Raw genomic sequence first — 16,655 nt, 5'->3', positions numbered from 1 at the left:
GAGTACAGGAGTGGAGCTAGGCCAGCTGAGACCAGGGTGAGTGCAGGAGTGGGGCCGGGTCAGCTGAGACCAGGGTGAGTTAAATAGAATTCTGTACAAGAGTGTGTGAAGTTCTTTGCGGCCAGTCTGAACAGATTTACCCTTTACAGACACCAACATATCTCGTGAAAGTAATATTTCCTGTCCAATAGGTCAGCCTTATAAAGGAAGGAATGTACATAACATTTTAAAATTCATTCATGGGATGTGGGCGTTGTTGGCAAGGCCAGCATTTATTGCCCATCCCCAATTGCCGTTGAGAAGATGGTGGCGAGCCATCTTCTTGAACTGCTCTAGTCCGTGTGGTGAAGGTTCTCCCACAGTGCTGTTAGGTAGGGTGTTCAAGGATTTTGACCCAGCAACGATGAAGGAACAGTGGTATATTTCCAAGTCAGGATGGTGTGTGACTTGGAGTGAAACGTGCAGGTAGTGGTGTTCACATGTGCTTGCTGCCATTGCCCTTCCAGGTGGTAGAGGTTGCTGGTTTGGAAGGTGCTATTGAAGGAGCCTTGGTGAGTTGCTGCAGTGCATCTTGTAGATGGTACACACTGCAGCCACAGTCCGCCAGTGGTGGAGGGAGTGGATGTTTAAGGTGGTGGTTAGGGTACCAATCAAGCGGCTGCTTTGTCCTGGATGGTGTCGAGCTTCTTGTGTGTTGTTGGAGCTGCACTCATCCAGGCAAGTGGAGGGTATTCCATCACACTGTAGCTGAGAAGTCAGAAGATTGGCTGTGCTATCCAATAAGTGCATTTTTTTTGCCATTAGTGAGGCCTGGAAGGATTTGCTTCTATAATCCATCCGAGAGTTTTTATGCACCTGTGCATCTATGCATAAACAAGTCTATAACTGAGATTGATAATGGATTTAACAGCTTATCCACATGGATCCCATTTGGAACCTTGGCGGACTGGTGAACAAGCTAATCTACCATTGAATTTCCTGGATCGGCAAGTTATGCCGTTCTCCGTGCCAATCTTGCAGATGGCAACTTATGGCAAAATTTCCTGAGGGGGGGTGAGGACATACCTGAGAATCCTGACACCACATCATGAGGAGAAGGCCCTTCAGCTCCTGGACTGCCACAGGGCACATTGCCTGTTACGTGAGTCCAGGTCACCAATGTTAAGCCACAGTGAGATGAGTTCCTATACCCCTGGACTCACTCCATGGCAGCACTCTGCACCGGAACACAGACGCAGTCTTGCATCCCTCCCCCCTCCGTAAAGTAGATGGCATCCCAGGAGTACACGGCTTAACCATTCTAACCTCATATCTCGTCTTCCCACATTACTAACAAAGCCCAAGCTCCCAGTCCTGGAGGTGAAGGAGTATAAGGAAGAGGACGGGGAGGTGATGGAGCAGGAGGATGAGGAAGGGGAGGACAGGAAGGAGGATGAGGTGGAGGAGCAGCACCAGGGGTAAGTGCTGGAAAGGTGCCCACACTTTCTTATACCTGCACACCACCTTGAGGGTGCTGATATGCAGGGAGTGAGAAAGCCAGTCTCCTCTCCAGCTCCAGGAGTGCTACTTCCTCGGCACCTACTGACCCTGACGACTCAGCAACAACATCACCCTACTCTCCTGTTGGAGGCACCAGTACAGATACAGACACCCGCGGACAGCCGGCAAGACAAAGCCCAGTAAACGACCCAGCTGACTCTGATAATTTGGGGGGCCGGGGAGTGGAGGAAGAGGGGGATCTTGTGCCTGCTTCTCCAATGAGGCAAGGTAGAAGGCGGCCAACGAGTAAAGAAGCACGGGACCCAGTCATCATGGTTCCACCAGATAGTTGCGGCAGCTCACAGCTGTGGCCATGTAGGACATTCCTGTGATTTATCACAACACTGTGGTGTCCTCTGTGGAAGCCCAGACTGCAGCATATGTGGCATTGCGTTAAATCGCGACTTTTACACAATTGGTCACTCAGGGCCTCCAGGACGTGGCTGCAGCCGTAGCAACAGCCATTCAACTGATGCCTGTGCTACAGGTCCAGCACTCAGTAGGATGGCGTCGTACCCAGTCCAAGTGGCAGATGCTGCTGACTGCCATCCTGCGCCATTATTTTTTCGGTCTAAATAGCAGCAGTGAGAAAACAAGCGTTAATTAAGGAAATGTACCATTGCCATTGAATTTAATGGGAGGCGGAGCTATGATAATTAAATTCTCACTGTTTTGCAAGGGTAACGGTGAGCGGCGCAAAAGGTCCCAAGAAATTATGGCGTGGTGTAAATAATGATATAAGTCACTTTCGCCATAATTTCCTGCAACTTCTGCACGAGAATAATGCGTAAGTCATAGGTCCGTCATTACTAGAGCACAAGTGTTCAGGAAATTCCTGACCATTTAAATGACGTGCTAATGTGTTTGCTGATCAGGACTTGGTGAAAGACAGATTCTTAAATCATTGCACTGTCATGTCAATAAAAACGTTTTATTAACGATTCCTTTCAAGTTTCTTTTAACAATGTTTCTTTTCAAGCATCGATTGTTGCTAATCTGCGACTTCACACGTTTGTTTAGCTAAAAGAATAAATAAATGCCAAAAAAAGATAATTCAACAATTACATAGCGATATGTGTACAAATGATGTTTAATCCAAAACAGGCAAAACCATGCATTAACTGGGCTGGGGTGTGCAGCAAAAACTTTTACAAAGAATATTGGCCCCTAAAATCACTAAATTGAAGGACTCTTGCATAACACTGGGCCCAGCTCTTCCCTCATGCGGGGGAGTGGGACTAGCTGGATTGCTCTTGCAGAGAGCCGGCACGGACTCGATGGCCGAATGGCCTCCTTCCGTGCTGTAACCATTCTATGATTCCTTCAGGTTTCACTGTCACCTCGTGCTAGTTCAGCTTGTTGTACTGTATGTTCCACATTTATAACAAACAGTTCCCCACTATTTTGTTTTCATTGCTGGCCAGTATTTTCACAATTAATTTGGTTCTAAGCACTAATTTTGACTTTTTATTTGGTTCTCTTCATTGGTTTGCTTGGTAAGAAGCCTCTCTGTCCCAAGACTGTGGAGGTGCCCAAGCAACTTTACTACACTGACACCTCTGGACAGTCAGAGAACTGCAGCTGAAGAGAGATTTGTTCCTCAATGAATAAAAATACCAATTGAAACAGTTGCAAAGAACACAAAGTAGCACAGAAGTAACAGTGGTCAAACTCCACATCATTCACACGAGTGATCTAGAAAATGAAATTAAACGCACTCAGAAGAGTAAAGTTGACAACCAACCATGCTCAAAGAGGACAATCGCTCTTTGGACCTCTGTCTGCTCCGTTTGCATGGTGGTTCAACAAACAGCTGATGCCCTTTCCAGCAATTTGCCTCTCCAGTGTGATATCAGCCTTCAGCCTATAGCCCCAGTAATGGTCTCCAACCCCCTCTTGTATGGTGTATCCTGACTTCGGCTGCTGGTGGTGCCCCAGCCCATCTTCGCTGGTTTACCTGCTCGGGACTTCAAGGCACCTAACGCGCCAGTGGTGCCTGCCTCTGATTGCTACCACTCCCCAGCTTGCTGGCTGCTCTTTGGAGCTGAGAAACCTGCTGGTCACTTTGCAAAGCACTCACAGTGCTTAAAACATATGTCTGATGAAGCGACTATTGTCTCAGGGAAGCAGCTGCCTCAGAGTGACCAGCTTCTGGCAAGCTTCCTCTTGCAGTGGAAAGGGTTACAGGCCCAAATCTAAAGCTCCCTCACATGCAGGCTTTGGAAGAGGCCTTAAAGGAGCATGCTCAATGCCACTCTCCAGAGAAATAGGGACATCTGTGCCTACTCCATGCTATGCCTCCCACTGGTGTTCTTGAAGACTAGCAAAAGTCCTTGTAGGAGGCAATGTGAGTTGCCAGAGTTGTTTTAAATAAAGATGGTGCTTGAATGTTTTAATAGGTTTCCCTCTGCATTTGAGAGTTTCACAGACACCCAGGTGCTGACAGAAAGAATATGATCGGTAAAGAGGTGAGTGAAGGTACAGGATGTGGATTGGTGAGAATGTCTTGACTTACCCTGGCCACCCTTGAAAGGACATTGAACCTCTTCCAGCACTGTGTGGGAGTTTCTGGGCTGATGTAGGCTTTACTGACAGTTTCTGCCATCTTCCTCCATACAGACTCAATGACCCTCTTCTGGTTGTTCTGTCCTCTGTGGCCAAGAGCCTATCCCCTCTGGCCCTGACTTCAGCCAGCATCACCTCCGTAGCATCTGAAAATCCCAGAGCCCTTCCTGCTGCTGCTCGTGCCAAGGCTGTTGGTCCTTGAGACATCTGGCACTGTCAGTTGCTGCAAAGTGGATGAGTCTTTTTCGTTGGCTGCACTATAACTGGATTTGCCCCCCACCCCACCGGTGGCAATAACCCTATCAGGAGTGGTATTACCATCACAAACCTGCCCTGCAAACCCAATGAGGATCCTGGGTGGAAATTACAGTGGATCAGCTGCAGATTCACATGGGTGAATGGTATTCTCACTCTGCCACTAACCCGCCATCAGGAGGAGAATCAGCCCATTATAACTTAATTAGCACTTTGGAGGGTTGGGGCATTAAGATGAAGCTGGGAAACTGGTGGGTACCAAAATTCAGCCTTCAAATGTGCCAATGCAAATAGTTACATTGGTTAAGTACTTGTTCTTTCTGAAAGTAAAAAACTTATTGATTTCTATATGAGAAATGGAGATTTTAGTGGTTTATTTCTGATTTTGGGGTCAAGAGGCTATCAGAATGGACAACCTCCACCCCTCCCAATTTTGGGAGGGTCTCACAGGAGGGAAGTGGGGGAGTCCAGGGAAGAGAAGGGAAACAATAAAAAGCATTGTGAAGATCTCTTATCATGGTGTAATGTATCCTGTGTGTCCTTTCCCCATACACTTTATAATTAATCAGTTGTCTGAAAGGAATGTAACTGTCACACAGTCATTAGTGGAACAATGGTTTTTAATTCAACAGCTGATCCAGTCAACGAGTTGCTGAACCGCCCAGCCACCATAAAAGGAAATGCAAACCAGTAAACTGTTACTACTGGCATGTTGCATCCCCCACTGCGACTTAAGACATGCAGGGTAGGGCTAATATTACAGTATCTGCTTACAGAAACAGATCCACTGTAAAAAGCATTATTTTATCTGACAGAGGGAACAATAGGCAAACATTAAGATAGATGTAAATGGGGCTGGATAATCCCTTGGAAAGAATTAATAAAATACAAATTCAAGGATGTGAATTTGCCACAGTGTGGGTCGCATTTTATAGATAAAAGATCAAATCTAAAATTACTATAAAGCTTTACCATTTTTTAGGTTTAGGCTGTCTTCTTTGATTTGTGTCAGGAATCTTACAACACCAGGTTATAGTCCAACTGTTTTATTTGAAAATCACAAGCTTTCGGAGGCTTTCTCCTTCGTCAGGTGAGCGAGTGTAGGATTCCATGGAAGCTCACCTGACGAAGGAGAAAGCCTCCGAAAGCTTGTGATTTTCAAATAAAACAGTTGGACTATAACCTGGTGTTGTAAGATTCCTTACATTTGTCAACCCCAGTCCATCACCGGCATCTCCACTTCTTTGATTTGAGAAACATAGCATGGAGATTACTGTTTGTGATATTAGTAGATGTTTTGTGGCATTCCTCTGTCTGCTATTTTAATGGAAGCATTAACCCATTTACAGTAAACAGGTTTGCACCGCTATTTAAATATTGGACAGAAAAATGTCATACAAACAAATTAAGAGGTGCAATTGGTCCTTGGCGGAAAAGACTCCAAAGGAAAAGAAAATCAGGTGGGGTGTAAATTGGGCGGGGTGTAAATTGGGCGGGGTGCAAAATGGGCGGGGTGTAAAACGGGTGAGGTGCAAATCGGGCGGGGTGTTAAACGGGCGGGGTGCAAACGGGCGGGCTGTTAAACGGGCGGGGTGCAAACGGGTGTGGTGCAAATCGGGCGGGGTGTAATATGGGTGGCGTGTTAAACGGGCGGGGTGTAAACCAGGCGGGGTGTAAACGGGCGGATTGTAATACGGGCAGGGTGTAAACAGATGGGGTGTAAACCGAGCGGGGTCTAAACAGACGGGGTATAAATCGGGCTGGGTGTAATACGGGCAGAGTGTAAATCGGGCAGGGTCTAAACAGGCGGGGTGTAAATCGGGCGGGGTCTAAACAGGCGGGGTGTAAATCGGGCGGGGTCTAAACAGGCGGGGTGTAAATCGGGTGGGGTGTAAACAGGCGGGGTGTAAATCGGGCTGATTGTAATACGGGTGGGGTGTAATACGGGCGCGGTGTAAATCAGGCGAGGTGTAAATCGGGCGGATTGTAATACGGGTGGGGTGTAATACGGGCGGGGTGTAATACGGGCGGGGTGTAATACGGGCGGGGTGTAATACGGGCGGGGTGTAATACGGGCGGGGTGTAAACGGGTGGGGTGTAAACTGGGCTGATTGTAATATGGGCGGGGTGTAATACAGGCAGGGTGTAAATCGGGCGAGGTGTAAATCGGGCGGATTGTAATACGGGCGGGGTGTAATACGGGCGGGGTGTAATACGGGCGGGGTGTAATACGGGCGGGGTGTAAATTGGGCGACCGATTCGCTATTGCCCATTATGTGCTACCACCAAAGAGCAATTTCATCTCCAAGGTGTTACACCATACATTGTAATTTCTTGGTTTATATATATATAATGTATCCCAGCACAGATCTGTTTCAAAGGGCCAGAGCTTTCATGGAGTTTCTAAATTTACAAATAAGACATTCTTAATGTTTTAAAGAACCCCTGCCCATTTTTTCTTCCTATGTGCAATACTTCACACTTGTTTGCATTAACTTTCATCTGCCATTGCTTTGCCCACTTACATATTTGAACCAACTCATTCTGTAATTTTTCAGCTGTTTCCTCCAAATCTACTGCCCCTCCTAGTTTAGTATTGTCTGCAAATTTGTCCAATTTGTACTGAGTATCTGAGTCCTAGTCATTGACGGCAATTAGAATAAGTAGTGGTCCCCAAACTGATCCAAAGGGCATTCCATTCAGTGTTCTACTCCACCCCAATTAATGTCTCCAACAAGTACGCATTGTTTTCTACCCTTCAACCAATTTCTTATTCATACCATGTTTTACCCTGAATCCTCACAGCTTTGAGTTGAACTAATAGCCTTTTGTGTAGAACTTTGTCAAATATTCTCTGGAAGTCTAGGTCCAACACATCATAGAAATCACCACAGTTCACTTAGGAAGTCACATCCTTAAGAAATAAAGAACTTGCATATATATACCACCTTTCACAACCTCAGAACGTCCCAAAATGCTTTACAATGAAGTAGTTGTGAAGTGTGTTCACAGTTGTAATCTGGGCAAACATGGCTGTCAACTTACGTACAACAAGGTCCCACAAACAACATTGAGATAAATGACCACATAATCTCTTTTAGTAATGTTATTTGAGGGGTAAACATTAGCCACAACACCAGAAGAATTCCCTTGCTCTTCTTTGAATAGTTAATGGATTCTTTTACATCCACCTGAGAGATCAGATGGAGTCAGAGTTTAACATTTCATCTGAAAAACAGCACCTCCAACAATGCAGCACTCCCTCAGTACTGCACTGTAGTGTCAGCTCAGGTTATGTGTTCAAGTCTCTGGAATCACTCACAGCCAAAGCTGGCACTAAAGGATATCACTTGCTCAAAGAAGTCAAGAAAATTGGTCAGGCAGAACATTCCCCTTCTGAAGCCATGCTGACTGCTGTTCGCTAGATTATTATTGTAGAGGTAATCTGCAAATTTATACCTGAAAATCAATTCCAATATTCTGCACAGGGTTAAAGTAAGACTAATTGGTCTGTAATTGCCCATGTCTGACTTTGAATATGGGCACCACATTGGCCTGTTTTCAATCTACTGGTACCTCCTCACTGTCTAGTGACACCTTTTCTCTCAAATCTTCCTCCTAGTCTCCTTTAGTACATTGGGATAAATCTATATCCCTGGGGATTTATAGAGGGTAACTTTCAACTTCAGGGGATTTATTGAAGGTAACTTTCAACTTCAGCAGAGGCGGAAAACTGGGGGTATCAGATCAACTGATCGTTATACAGAAGACAGGAAACAGGAAACAGAGAGTTGTGGTGAATGGTTGATTTTCAGACTGGAGGGTGGTGTACAGTGGTGTTCTCCAGGGGTCGGTGCTGGGACCACTGCTTTTCTTGATATATATTGATAACTTGGACTTGGGTGTACAGGGCACAATTTCAAAATTTGCAGATGACACAAAACTTGGAAGAGTAGTAAACAGTGAGGAGGATAGTGATAGACTTCATATAGACAGGCTGGTGGCATGGACGGACATGTGGCAGATGAAATTTCACACAAAAAAATGCGAAGTGATATATTTTGGTAGGAAGAATAGGGAGAGGCAATATAAACTAGAGGGTACAACTCTAAAAGGGGTACAGGAACAGAGAAATCTGGGGGTATATGTGCACAAATCGTTGAAGGTGGCAGGGCAGGTTGAGAAAGTGGTTAAAAAAACATACGGGATCCTGGGCTTTATAAATAGAAGCATAGAGTACAAAAGTATGGAAGTCATGATGAACCTTTATAAAACACTAATTCGGCCACAACTGGAGTATTGTGTCCAGTTCTGGGCACCACACTTCAGGAAAGATGTAAAGGCCTTAAAGAGGGTGCAGGAGAGATTTACTAGAATGATTCCAGGGATGAGGGACTTTAGTTATGTGGATAGACTGGAGAAAGTGGGGTTGTTCTCCTTGGAACAGAGACAGTTGCAAGGAGATTTGATAGAGGTATTCAAAATCATGAAGGATCTAGACCGAGTAGATAGAGAGAAACTGTTCCCATTGGCGGAAGGGTCAAGAACCAGAGGGCGTAGATTTAAGATGATTGGCAAAAGAACCAAAGGTGACATGAGGAAAAACTTTTTTACACAGCGAGTGGTTAGGATCTGGAATGCACTGCCTGAGGGGGTGATGGAGGCAGATTCAATCATGGCCTTCAAAAGGGAACTGGATAAATACTTGAAAGGAAAAAAATTGAAGGGCAATGGGATAAGGGCAGGGGAGTGGTTCTAGTTGGACTGCTCTTGCATAGAGCCGGTGCGGACTCGTAGGGCCGAATGGCCTCCTTCCGTGCTGTAACCTTTCTATGATTCTATTTCTATGATTATACACCACACCCAATCGGTCAATCTGATACCACCAGTTTTCCACCTCCACCGAAGTTGAAAGTTACCCCCATAGTTTTTGAGCCCTTTTAGTCTGTCTTGGACTTCCATCTCATTAAAAGCAAAGTCAGTCATTTTGCCTTTTTTAACTCTTTTGGGAAGGCATGTTGCTTATTTCTTCTGTTCTGAATACTTGGAGAAACTAGTCATTCAAATTGGTCTACTATCTTATGTTCATTCTCTCTTTCAAACCTTTTGCATTTTTTTGTGCTCATCTCTTGGATAGGACCAGTAATGTATGGATTCTTCTAATCCAGGCTAGGTCCTGTCATGATATGGACCTGAATAGAAAAAATTGGATAGAACGAATGGCCTTTTATCAGTCCTTCCTATATTTTATGGTAAAAAGAACAGGTAGTTAGGATATGTTAAAGTTTTCAGTGATAGAATCTTCTCATCAACAGTAAAGACATACCGTTTTAGTTGAAGAACAGGCCTATATACAGGCACCAAAGTCCATAATGGACATTCTACAACCCTAGAAAAGGGGATAACCATGCAAAACAAAAATCATTAAGGAAACACCCATAAACAAAGGGGTTGAATTTCTGTGGGAGTTTCTCCCAATTGTATGTCATAAGTTTGGTGGAAGATCTGTGGAAATTTTTCCTTACAGTAATTGCTCATCATCATATAGCTTCCTTCACAAAAATAACGTGAGAATAACATCAGATCAGACTTCAAAACTATCATGAAGCACCCTTCTAGCTGACAGGAGATTTGCTTGCAGTGAGACAAGGCAAACAACGTGATTCTTCCAAAGGTACAATTCCTCTCCATTGTTAGATTCCGCTAGCAAATGAGCTGCCAAATTTCCTTTTCCAGTAATGGGCACCTCTGAAAATTGAACTTTGCCTGGTTTGAAGTCAGGTATTCTGCCTACAGTACTGGGCCACTGTTAGAACATCAAGACATAAAGCAGATCCAGGGGGGATGATAAAAGTACTGATGTATCTTGTACGGACAGCAGGGTTACCAACTCTGACTGGAGGTATTCCTGGAGGTTACATTATATAACCTCCTGCCTTCATCCGCTCCGCCCCCATGCTCCTGCCATTGGTTACTCGACACGTCTATCTTTGTGGTGCATCGCCTACCCATGTCAAGTGGAAAGTGAATAGACTTTTCATTACTCGAAAGAATGATTCTTGACTGTCAGGCAAATAGCCTTTTTCCCATCTCCAATATTTTTATAACTAATAAACAAAAGTTTTCAAAGAAAATGGGAAAAAAAAGTGTTCTGGAGATTCATCTTCAATTCATGGAGACTCCAGGACAATCTTGGGAGGTTGGCAACCCTGACGAAGGAGAAAGCCTCCGAAAGCTTGTGATTTTCAAATAAAACAGTTGGACTATAACCTGGTGTTGTAAGATTCCTTACTGATATATGGTGGCCATATATCACTCCTCCCAATATTTTTTTATTTTCTACATTCATGGCTCAATTGTAGAAAACAAATTAAAGACATCACATCACATTGTGAGGAATAGGGGGTGAATTCCCCCAGGGCTCCTCCCGCTGTGTCACCATAATTTCTGCCAAAGTTACAGTGGCCCCGAGGAGATTCACCCCCATAGTGTTATTAAATACTGAAGTTAGTGTCCGTTCAGTCTGGAAGACATAGGGATCCATTTTAACCCACCCCGGCCGGCGGGAATAGGCCGGTGGATGGTTAAAATTGATCGATTCAACTGTTGCAATATTACTGGCCGCCATTTTAACTCTTGACTTCATTTAAGTGGCCAAGGCAAAAACGTTAAGGGTGGTGATGACTTTGACAGCTACTGGCAAAGCATGGCCACCTGGGCCAGCAGGCAGCAGGTCCTGTTGCAGGATGCTGTGTAGAAGTGTACCCTCCTCACGCACAGCTCCTCAGAGACAGCCAGGAAAGAAGACCAGAACCAGGTGAGTGCCTCATTAATGCAAATCGGCATCATGTGGTGTAATCGGACCCTGATATGGTTTTAACTGGATGGGACCGAAGCCCCGCACAGCGGCCAACCTGCCAAGTAAAACCTTGTGGGATTGGCTTCAGGTACTGACTGACTGGCTGGGAGCTCTAATTAAACAAGCACTCCGCTGCAGGAGCTGTGTGCTATTGTGCCTAGTGGATTTCCAAGGGATTTTTGAGCTTGTTTCAGTGTTTTTTGCGTTACCATGATTAGGCTCTCACAGCTTCTCCTGAGTGTCATTTTTCCTTCATAGTGTGGATTAAGGAACAGTTGTAGGTAGAGGAGCAGCAGCTGCCTCAACAACCAGGACGAGCAGCAAGTGGGCCAGTTAGACGACAGCAGGGAAGTGGGGGCCACTCGTAGAAGGCCTTACAAAACACACAGGGTCTATAGGCCAAGAGTCAGTTCCCTGGCTGTCTCTAAGGAGCTGTGCGTGAGGAGGGTACACTTCTACACAGCATCCTGCAACAGGACCTGCTGCCTGCTGGCCCATGTGGCCATGCTTTGCTAGTGGCTGTCAAAGTCATCACCACCCTTAACTTCTTTGCCTCAGTCTCCTTCCAGGCTGTCACAGGGACATCACCCGCATCTCCCAGTCTGCAGTGCACAGCTGCATCAAGCAGGTCACCAATGCCCTATTTGCCAGGGCCAACCAATTCATCACCTTTCACATGGACGCCAACACTCAAAATGAAAGAGCTGTGGGATTTTCAGCAGTGGCTGGCTTCCCATGTGTTCAGGGCATAGTAGACTGCACTCATGTGGCCACCAAAGCACCAGAATATGAGCCAGCAGCTTTAATCAACCGGAAGAACTATCACTCAATTGATGTCCAGCTGGTGTGTGATCATTGCAGAAGGATCATGCAAATCTGTACCAGTATCACAGGCAGCTGTCACAACACCTTCATCCAACAACACTCATCCATCTCCCCACTATTCCACCCTTCCAGGAATGTAAGAAGATGACCGTTTGTGAAAAAGAGCTACCCCCTGCACACATGGCTGATGACACCCCTCGGCAACCCCTCCAAGCCTGAACAGCTTAGGTACAATCACAGCCATGGGACCACCAAGAACATCATTGAGCACACTGTTGGGCTGCTGAAACAAAGGTTCGAGTGTCTGGATAGTTCGGAGGGCTCTCCACAATATGCACCACATAAAGTTTGTTGCATTATTGTAGTGTACTGCATGTTGAACATACAGAGAGGACTGCAGTTGGATGAAGCAGAGCAACGGGAAGAGTCACCATGTGACAAGGAAGAATTAGATGAAGGTGAAGGAGAAGCAGAAGAAGGAGAGAGAGCGCAATGCGTTGCAGCTAGAGAAGCCAGGGATCAGTTAAAAGAACAGCGCTTCCAGTGACCTGCTCATTCCCCTCCCCTGAAAAGTTATACAAAGCAGTCCTTGTTACCCCCTTCACCACTCCCTTAATCCTGCAATAAAGAACACTGAAACCATTCAGCCAACTTTTATATGAATGACATACTGGCAATGCAGACTCAGAAGCTGCTATGAAAAGACATTGCAGTCCAAAGTGCCAAATGTGCTAAAGGTGATTAATTTAAGCCAAACACAATAATTGTCTTGAATTCATCTCACCGCCAAGTGTCAACCCATGGTGCTTTTCTTAAAAAGTTTACTAACACGACTACTCCTATGAGGTGCTGTCCGAGTGGCTTCAGCAAAGCTGGTGGAAGGCTGCTGTTGCTCATATTGGGGTCCACACAATGCTCATAGCCAGAGACTTCTGGGTCCTTGAGCCTGTGAGGGTTCGACAGCAGACTATAGCACCTCTGCTGCAGTGGGGGGCAGTCTAGCCCAGCTGGCTTTCTGGCACCATGGCAAGTATTGATTGATGGGGTTGCAAGGGAGCACATACGCTGACATCCTGAAAGAGGGTAACACATACTGCTCCTGTTGTGCCACTGCCACTTCCATGGAGCTGCAGCTCATCAGACTTACTGATCTGTGGTAGAGCAGACTACAGGATCTGAGGGCACCTTGAAAGCTCCTATTTATTCAGTTCACCAGTTTCTCTAAGGTGGAGCCCAGGGTCTGGATAGAAGCCGTTTGAGTTTCCACCAAATCTGTATAGGCTGGTGACACTGACTCTCTTTGTGAGGACCCAGCTGCAGTATCCCATGAGGTGGCCACATTTTCCAAGGTAGACTGCAGAGTGTTATGGCAGTGCGAGATGACACCACACAAGCTGGAATTGGACTCCTCCATATTTTCAGCCATGGTGCTGAAACTCCATGGCAGGTCTTCCAGTACCTTGTAAAGTTGCTTGGCTGAGTTAAGCAGTTTTCTTTTCAAAGGTGGGACCCTGAAATCTGCATTGGTCCATGAGAGCAATAGAGAACATGACAGTGTCTCCTCAGAAGGATTATCGTCCTCCGAGGTGTCTCCTTCTGGAGGCTTTTGTTGCTGAGAAGGACCTAGAGGAAAGAGAAAAGGGACAAGAGGTAGCCTGGCACTGAGAAGCTGCACAATAGCAGATGACAGGCTTCACAATGCAGCTTGATGTTGTCAAGCTGGTTGAATGTATATTTTTGTGAGGTACATGAAGGGGTACAAGTAACAGTCAGGGACCCTGTTCAGTTAAGTCCCTAGCCTTAAAATTTCCAATTCAGACAGCTCTCAGACTGATCTCAAGAGCTTGCTGCTCCAGCTCAGAGATAATCACAATTGCATAGAATTACATCAAATTTTACAGAAATGAAACAGGCCATTTGGCCCAACAAGTCCATGCCAGTGTTTATGCTCCACAAGAGCCTCCTCCCACCTTACTTCATCTAACCCTATCAACATATCCTTCTATTCCTTTCTCCACCATGTGTTTATCTAGCTACCCCTTAAATGCATCTATGCTATTTGCCTCAACTACTCCATGTGGTAGCGAGTTCTACATTCTCACCACTCTCTGAGTAAAGAAGTTTCTCCTGAATTCCCTATTGGATTTATTAGTGACTATCTTAACACTGAGTATTCCTTCCCTTGGTCTTGCTCCTGTCCCCTGTGTTGTGTGTCAATTTCTTCTGCAGAAAGAGAGGGCAAGAGTTGGTGAGTAGCTAATGAAAAAGAGAGTGCACATGCATGGGGCTACTGCTGGTAGTGCACATGCGGAGAGCGAGGAGAAGCAAGGTTCAAGCAGGATGGGTGGAGTGTTAAATGGAAAGCTGGAGTGTGAAGAGATGAGTTCCTTATTCTGCAATTGCTACCATGTGGGAACATAATGCTGTTAGTGGCTCCTGTGAAGGCAGTAAGCAAGAGGTAAGTGTGTGTCTGAGCTGAGAATGAGAGGTGGCATAGGTGGTGAAGGATGTGATGCAGGGGAGGGAAATGTTCAGAGTGGCTGGGGGACGGGGGGAGGGGGGAGGTCTGTTGCCAGGTGTTCTTGAGAGAAATGGAGAGGTGAAGAGCTTTATTCACTCTTGTTGCTCTTGTCAGGTCAGTGAACGATTTCCTGCATTGAATCCAGATCCTGGAGGTGATGCTTCTGGAGCTGACAATCTCTGCCACCTCGCTCCAGGCTTTGACAATCTTTACAATCTTCCTGCCACTCGTGGGAAAGAGTACATCACGCCGCCCCCTCACTTCTTCTAACAGCACCTACAGGAACACCTCCCGACTCATTTCTACAGAAAATCTTCTAGCAGCAATCTCACAGAGCAATCTGTCACAAGGGAATGCAGTCTCCCTTTAAGAAGTGCATTCCCGCTTCAAATAGGCCAGCAGGTGCGTCTAGATCTCACCCCATCCCCTCTCGCCCGAAACCCAAGCAGGGTTAAAACCCAGTCCAGGTCCATTTTAGAAGTCGTCTCTGCCTAGCTCAAGTAATTGCAGCAACAAGCGCAATGAGAGAGCAAGGCGAACTACCTGTACAAAAATATTTAGATCTAGAACTCAGGCTATGGGATCCAAAAAAGATGGCAAGGAAACATAAGAGGCAATTTGTACCTTACTCTGGCAAAAATTGGGGTGCTGGTCAGTTAAAATCAACCAAGTGAATTACCTGCGGATGTCCTGCCGAGATCCCGCCGTCTTCAATTTTAACCTCCTCTTCGAGCAGGCGACAAAGGTACCTGTCTCTTGCCGCACGAACGTACACTCCCGCTCTCCAGCCAGCTGCCGTTTCCCACCTGTTTTGGGCGGGCAGCTGACCAGCAACATGCAAATGAGATACAGGAGTTAAAATTGCCTGGGCCTTACGCTGCCAGGCGGGTTGTGGGTGGGGGGGGGCGTTGTACGGTTTTTCTCTTTAGTCCTTTTAGGGTCAGACATGGAGAGACTATCAATCATTGACACAAGCCAATCCTCTTTGTAAACTTTACCAATGTTTTTATCAACGAGTGATTTTGGTCAACAAATAGTTAATCATACCACAACCTGTGGAGAGTTTCTGCACTCAAGATGGAGGGTTGATCGGACTCGTGGTCTTTGAGTGGTTTGCTTCTTGACGTCTTCTGTCTTCTTAGGCAGTAGTTTCTCACCGTCGATTGCAGCCGAGGAGGGCCACACAGCCTCTTTATATTCACCTTTACTGCATGCTCGGAGCATGAGCACTGGCACAGTCTCCTTCTCCAATCCTGAATCCTTGTTCGCATGCACAGTTTTTCATGATTCACTAAGCTTGTTTGTGGTTGTAAACCATGGAGTGTTTTACTCATAGCCCAAACTGTTAGTGTGGTAGGGGCCATCTGTGATCCATGTTCCATTGTTTCAGCTAATCCTAGGTTCCACCATTTCCTTATCTGATGGTGACCTCTTGATGCTGTTAGCTTCTTACCGATAAATCAGTCCAGAGTGCAAAAGTCCTTGCCGTCAGTGACTTTATGTGTTAAGGTTCATTCTTTGTATGTCAACAAAACTTTTTCCAATAATCCTTCAGGGGAGGGTTTGGCGCTTGCCTTGCCTGCCCGAGTCCTGATTCAAGTTAAAATCTGGGCTATAATCTTCTTTGCACTGTATCCAAATACAATCCACATAACCAAAATGCATGTATTCTCAAACCTGAATTAGAACCTAATGTCTTCCATCTCAATTGCACACTGCTCATTAGACTGTAAACTGCCAAGTAAGAGTTACATTGTCAAAAGACCATTGCTAAGGCTCTCTGGCTCTAGGCAGTCGTCACTCACTTGCCACCCAACATTTTGGTGAGGAATCTGCAGAAGATTATATAAAATGATCTTCTTTGAGTTGTACACTCAAATACAGTTCAAATAGCTCAAATTTATGTATTCACAAAACCTTTTTTTGCCTTGCTTTAAACAACGAAATGAATAGAAACACACCATTGCATACACTGACATTACAGTAAAATCATTTGCATAGTAACAAGTAGAGGAAACCACATGCAAAAGAATTCAAGAAATGTATAGAAAACTATAGCCCAGCCTCATTTATGGAATTAAAATACATATT

Source organism: Heptranchias perlo, chromosome 22, assembly GCF_035084215.1.
Source record: "Heptranchias perlo isolate sHepPer1 chromosome 22, sHepPer1.hap1, whole genome shotgun sequence".
Classification (NCBI taxonomy): Eukaryota; Metazoa; Chordata; class Chondrichthyes; order Hexanchiformes; family Hexanchidae; genus Heptranchias; species Heptranchias perlo.
The sequence above is the reverse complement of the archived record's forward strand: the minus strand, read 5'-3'. Positions refer to the sequence as shown.